Source organism: Tachypleus tridentatus, chromosome 4 (assembly GCF_004210375.1).
Source record: "Tachypleus tridentatus isolate NWPU-2018 chromosome 4, ASM421037v1, whole genome shotgun sequence".
NCBI classification, from domain to species: Eukaryota; Metazoa; Arthropoda; class Merostomata; order Xiphosura; family Limulidae; genus Tachypleus; species Tachypleus tridentatus.
The window spans coordinates 111,592,720-111,600,177 of record NC_134828.1 but is presented as its reverse complement, the minus strand read 5'-3'; positions in this window follow the sequence as shown (position 1 = coordinate 111,600,177).

Below are 7,458 nucleotides of genomic sequence, written 5' to 3'. Positions count from 1 at the left end.
GGTGGTGACTAGCTGCCTTCCCTCTAGCCTTATATTGTTCAATTAGAGACGCATAGCGCAGATTGCCCTCGTGTAGCTTTGCGCGAAATTCAAAAAACAAACAAACAAACAATCCCTCTAGTCTTACGCTGTTAAACTTGGAACGACTAACTCAAAGAGCTCTCGTGGAGCTATGCGCGAAATTTAAACCCAACTGTTGGCACTAAATTTCTGTAGTAGGTTTATTTTCGTGTGTGAGGTACTCGTGCATGAACATTCAAATATGTCCAAATTCATTTGATGTGTGTGAAAGAATAAACAATTTGTCAATTATATTCGATTTTGGTGTATTTACTGACAAGTCCGTACATGTCGATCAGTAAAATATTGATATGTTTATAATTACTATTATATTATAAATGATAATTTAGAAATAATATAAAATTAAAATTCTTAATTTGTGATAGAACGAACACTAAATTTAAGACTGTAAGCTTGACGGGTATCAAAGCTTCATGCCACTAAATGGCACAGTAGTAAGCATGAGACTATCTTAATATGAACGTTATCAAAATACCTTATATAAAGTCAAATTGAACTATATTATAGAAACAATACATCATTAGGCTGTTTCTAAAAGGTTATAAGTTCCCTGCCTGTCTAAATAACACTGCTAAAAATATGAATAACTTTGTTCTGATATCTGAGCATTAGGCCTACGCTATAATATCTATAATCACTCTGCATGATAGTGCTTAGAAAGCAGGTAGGGACCGTTGAATATAATGGCCACTGAATTCACACTGCTATTTATGATGCATACAAATAATTGCTAAAGGTGAGTGTTTCATAACTTGTATAATAGTAATAGCGATTCGTTCTTCTACCACAAGTATTTCTGTTAAGAATGATAAAAAAAAGAAAAACTACTATTTAGAAGTGTGTTCACTTTATAAGCGTATCATTTCCATATTTCATATATAAGTATCAGATCTTAGCACTAGATGGCAGTACAAAATATTCTTAATGATACTTTGTGACTTTTGAATAAACAAACTCGATATCTGACAAAACAATTTCAGCAAAATATAAGTAAAGTAAAAATAATTCAAATTGATTTTAAAGTAGTAAGGAAAGCAAGTATTTAAGTAATTCAATGAACTTGTTTAATAAAAAATAGTAGAACAATAATAAAATTTACAAAAGTTAGGTATAAACTAGAGACGGTAACGCCAAAAAGTGTAATAACAGGGCAAGGGGTAAATAAACAATACTATACATATATATTAGTTATTAGTCATTGTGAGACTCTATAGCATTGTTTACAAACAATACTATACAAATATCTTAGTTATTAGTCATTGTGAGACTCTATAGCATTGTTTATAAACAATACTATACAAATATCTTAGTTATTAGTCATTGTGAGACTCTATAGCATTGTTTATAAACAATACTATACAAATATCTTAGTTATTAGTCATTGTGAGACTCTATAGTATTGTTTATAAACAATACTATACAAATATCTTAGTTATTAGTCATTGTGAGACTCTATAGCATTGTTTATAAACAATACAAAACAAATATCTTAGTTATTAGTCATTGTGAGACTCTATAGCATTGTTTATAAACAATACTATACAAATATCTTAGTTATTAGTCATTGTGAGATTCTATAGCATTGTTCATAAACAATACTATACAAATATCTTAGTTATTAGTCACTGTGAGACTCTATAGCATTGTTCATAAACAATACTATACAAATATCTTAGTTATTAGTCATTGTGAGACTCTATAGCATTGTTCATAAACAATACTATACAAATATCTTAGTTATTGTGAGACTCTATAGCATTGTTTACAAACAATACTATACAAATATCTTAGTTATTAGTCATTGTGAGACTCTATAGCATTGTTTATAAACAATACTATACAAATATCTTAGTTATTAGTCATTGTGAGACTCTATAGCATTGTTTATAAATAATACTATACAAATATCTTAGTTATTAGTCGTTGTGAGACTCTATAGCATTGTTTATAAACAATACTATACAAATATCTTAGTTATTAGTCATTGTGAGACTCTATAGCATTGTTTATAAACAATACTATACAAATATCTTAGTTATTAGTCATTGTGAGACTCTATAGCATTGTTCATAAACAATACTATACAAATATCTTAGTTATTAGTCATTGTGAGACTCTATAGCATTGTTTATAAATAATACTATACAAATATCTTAGTTATTAGTCATTGTGAGACTCTATAGCATTGTTTATAAACAATACTATACAAATATCTTAGTTATTAGTCATTGTGAGACTCTATAGCATTGTTTATAAACAATTATTAATTGTATTTAATTACAGCATTTTGTGAAATTTGGAAAGTTGTTGTTTTTGTTTTTGAATTTCACGTAAAACTACATGAGAGATATCTAGCCTAATTCAGTCGAAGATTTGGAAAATTAAACTGTAACAAGTGCAAGTATATATTGTACTTACTGCATCTCATCATTGAAGAACAGTGCCAAGTGGTTAAGGCACTCAACTCGTAATCCGAGGGTCGCAGGTTTGTACCCCTGTAGCACTAAACATGCTCGCCCTTTCAGCCGTGGGGGCGTTATAATGTGACAGTCAATCCCACTATTCGTTGGTAAAAGTAGCCCAAGAGTTGGCGGTGGGTGGTGTACTCAGCTGTCTTCCCTCTCGTCTTACACTCCTAAATTAGGGACGGCTAGCACAGATAGCCTTCGAGTAGCTTTGTGCGAAATTCAAAACAAACAAACAAGCCACCCTCACCCTTCTGTTACAAAGCCGTCAAAATATTTACCATTTTTCTACGAAGATTGTACTTCAGTTTCCTCACTAGTTCTTCAAAACATCCAAGGGTCGCGGGTTCGGAACTCCATCACACCAAACATGCTCGTCCCATGGGGGCGTCATAATGGGGTTGTCAATCCCAGTATTCGTTGGTAAAAGAGTAGCCTAAGAGTTGGCGGTGGGTGGTGATGACTAGCTGTCTTACCTCTAGTCTTACACTGCTAAATTAGGGATAGCTAGCGCAGATAGCCCTCGCGTAGCTTTGATCGAAATTCCGGAACAAACAATCAAAATCTTCAAAACATAAAAAAAAATAATTACACTAACCAAGATTTTTGATATATTGCAAATTGCAATCATTTAAATAATACTTTATTTTAATCTCTGCAAATTTATATTGAAATTATTTATTTATAATTTATGTGGAACACCAGTAAATATTCTAACAATACGTACTATTCTTCGATTTTGTTTTTTTTTATTATTGGCTATTCTATATTTTGTGCAATTATACTGAGACCGGTTACTTGTAATTATATCTGTGTCACCAATAATTGTTTTAACAATATTCACTGTTCCACTTAAAATATTTTTTTAAACTTCCTGTAATACATAGTTCGAATAACAAGATGTGAGAATAAGAGAATCCAACGATCGTTAATCTAAAAACAGAAACTACATTCTACATTAGAACATACTGAAGTGATTTACTCAGTAATATAATAACATTTTCAACGAAAGAATAACAAATCTTACACAGAAACTCAAATATTTTAATATTTTGATTCTCTCCAGGAGCTATTTGCAACTGAATTCAGGATCAGTAAGTCTTCAGATCTCGAGTGAATCAATACTGATGTTAAGATAAGACTTTCCATTATGTAGGTTCATGACCATGTTGAAATAAGGCTTTCCACTACATAGGCTAGTGCTCATATTGAAATAAGGCTTTCCACTACATAGGCTAGTGCTCATGTTGAAATAAGGCTTTCCACTACATAGGCTGGTGCTCATGTTGAAATAAGGACCTTCCACTACATAGGCTGGTGCTCATGTTGAAATAAGGCTTTCCACTACATAGGCTAGTGCTCATGTTGAAATAAGGCTTTCCACTACATAGGCTAGTGCTCATGTTGAAATAAGGCTTTCCACTACATAGGCTAGTGCTCATGTTGAAATAAGGCTTTCCACTACATAGGCTAGTGCTCATGTTGAAATAAGGCTTTCCACTACATAGGCTAGTGCTCATGTTGAAATAAGGCCTTCCACTACATAGGCCAGTGCTCATGTTGAAATAAGACCTTCCACTACATAGGCTAGTGCTCATGTTGAAATAAGGCTTTCCACTACATAGGCTAGTGCTCATGTTGAAATAAGACCTTCCACTACATAGGCCAGTGCTCATGTTGAAATAAGACCTTCCACTACATGGGCTAGTGCTCATGTTGAAATAAGACCTTCCACTACATAGGCTAGTGCTCATGTTGAAATAAGGCTTTCCACTACATAGGCTAGTGCTCATGTTGAAATAAGGCCTTCCACTACATAGGCTGGTGCTCATGTTGAAATAAGGCCTTCCACTACATAGGCTAGTGCTCATGTTGAAATAAAGACCTTCCACTACATAGGCCAGTGCTCATGTTAAAATAAGGCCTTCAATACATAGGCTAGTGCTCATGTTGAAATAAGGACTTTCCACTACATGAGGCTAGTGCTCATGTTGAAATAAGGCCTTCCACTACATGGGCTAGTGCTCATGTTGAAATAAGGCCTTCCACTACATGGGCTAGTGCTCATGTTGAAATAAGGCTTTCCACTACATGGGCTAGTGCTCATGTTGAAATAAGGCCTTCCACTACATAGGCTAGTGCTCATGTTGAAATAAGGCTTTCCACTACATGGGCTAGTGCTCATGTTGAAATAAGGCCTTCCACTACATGGGCTAGTGCTCATGTTGAAATAAGGCCTTCCACTACATAGACTGGTGCTCATGTTGAAATAAGGCCTTCCACTACATAGACCAGTGCTCATGTTGAAATAAGACTTTCCACTACATGGGCTGGTGCTCATGTTGAAATAAGGACCTTCCACTACATAGGCTAGTGCTCATGTTGAATAAGACTTTCCACTACATGGGCTAGTGCTCATGTTGAAATAAGGCCTTCCACTACATAGGCTAGTGCTCATGTTGAAATAAGACCTTCCACTACATGGGCTAGTGCTCATGTTGAAATAAGGCCTTCCACTACATGGGCCAGTGCTCATGTTGAAATAAGGCCTTCCACTACATGGGCTAGTGCTCATGTTGAAATAAGGCTTTCCCACTACATGGGCTAGTGCTCATGTTGAAATAAGGGCTTTCCACTACATAGGCTAGTGCTCATGTTGAAATAAGGCCTTCCACTACATGGGCTAGTGCTCATGTTGAAATAAGGCTTTCCACTACATAGGCGAGTGCTCATGTTGAAATAAAACCTTCCACTACATGTAGGCTGGTGCTCTCATGTTGAAATAAGGCCTTCCACTACATGGGCTGGTGCTCATGTTGAAATAAGGCTTTCCACTACATGGAGCTGGTGCTCATGTTGAAATAAGGCCTTCCACTACATAGGCTGGTGCTCATGTTGAAATAAGGCCTTCCACTACATAGGCTAGTGCTCATGTTGAAATAAGGCCTTCCACTACATAGGCCAGTGCTCATGTTGAAATGGGCCTTCCACTACATAGGCTAGTGCTCATGTTGAAATAAGGCTTTCCACTACATAGGCTAGTGCTCATGTTGAAATAAGGCCTTCCACTACATAGGCTAGTGCTCATGTTGAAATAAGGCCTTCCACTACATAGGCTAGTGCTCATGTTGAAATAAGGCTTTCCACTACATAGGCTAGTGCTCATGTTGAAATAAAGGCCTTCCACTACATAGGCTAGTGCTCATGTTGAAATAAGGCTTTCCACTACATGGGCTAGTGCTCATGTTGAAATAAGGCCTTCCACTACATAGGCTAGTGCTCATGTTGAAATAAGGCCTTCCACTACATAGGCTAGTGCTCATGTTGAAATAAGGCCTTCCACTACATAGGCCAGTGCTCATGTTGAAATAAGGCCTTCCACTACATAGGCTAGTGCTCATGTTGAAATAAGGCCTTCCACTACATAGGCTAGTGCTCATGTTGAAATAAGGCTTTCCACTACATAGGCTAGTGCTCATGTTGAAATAAGGGCCTTCCACTACATAGGCTAGTGCTCATGTTTGAAATAAGGCCTTCCACTACATAGGCTAGTGCTCATGTTGAAATAAGGCCTTCCACAACATAGGCCAGTGCTCATGTTGAAATAAGGCCTTCCACTACATAGGCTAGTGCTCATGTTGAAATAAGGCTTTCCACTACATAGGCTAGTGCTCATGTTGAAATAAGGCCTTCCACTACATAGGGCTCAGTGCTCCACATGTAGGAAATAAGTGCTCATGTTCCACTTACATAGGCCAGTGCTCATGTTGAAATAGGGCCTTCCACTACATAGGCCAGTGCTCATGTTGAAATAAGGCCTTCCACTACATAGGCCAGTGCTCATGTTGAAATAAGGCCTTCCACTACATAGGCTAGTGCTCATGTTGAAATAAGGCTTTCCACTACATAGGCCAGTGCTCATGTTGAAATAAGGCCTTCCACTACATAGGCCAGTGCTCATGTTGAAATAAGGCCTTCCACTACATAGGCCAGTGCTCATGTTGAAATAAGGCTTTCCACTAGGCCACATAGGCTAGTGCTCATGTTGAAATAAGGCCTTCCACTACATAGGCCAGTGCTCATGTTGAAATAAGGCCTTCCACTACATAGGCTAGTGCTCATGTTGAAATAAGGCTTTCCACTACATAGGCTGGTGCTCATGTTGAAATAAGGCCTTCCACTACATAGGCCAGTGCTCATGTTGAAATAAGGCCTTCCACTACATAGGCTAGTGCTCATGTTGAAATAAGACTTTCCACTACATAGGCTAGTGCTCATGTTGAAATAAGGCTTTCCACTACATAGGCTAGTGCTCATGTTGAAAAAGGCCTTCCACTACATAGGCTGGTGCTCATGTTGAAATAAGGCCTTCCACTACATAGGCTAGTGCTCATGTTGAAATAAGGCTTTCCACTACATGGGCTAGTGCTCATGTTGAAATAAGACCTTCCACTACATAGGCTAGTGCTCATGTTGAAATAAGGCTTTCCACTACATAGGCTAGTGCTCATGTTGAAATAAGGCCTTCCACTACATAGGCTAGTGCTCATGTTGAAATAAGGCCTTCCACTACATAGGCTAGTGCTCATGTTGAAATAAGGCCTTCCACTACATAGGCCAGTGCTCATGTTGAAATAAGGCTTTCCACTACATGGGCTAGTGCTCATGTTGAAATAAGGCCTTCCACTACATAGGCTAGTGCTCATGTTCAAATAAGGCTTTCCACTACATGGGCTGGTGCTCATGTTGAAATAAGGCCTTCCACTACATGAGGCTAGTGCTCATGTTGAAATAAGGCTTTCCACTACATAGGCTAGTGCTCATGTTGAAATAAGGCCTTCCACTACATAGGCTAGTGCTCATGTTGAAATAAGGCTTTCCACTACATAGGCTAGTGCTCATGTTGAAATAA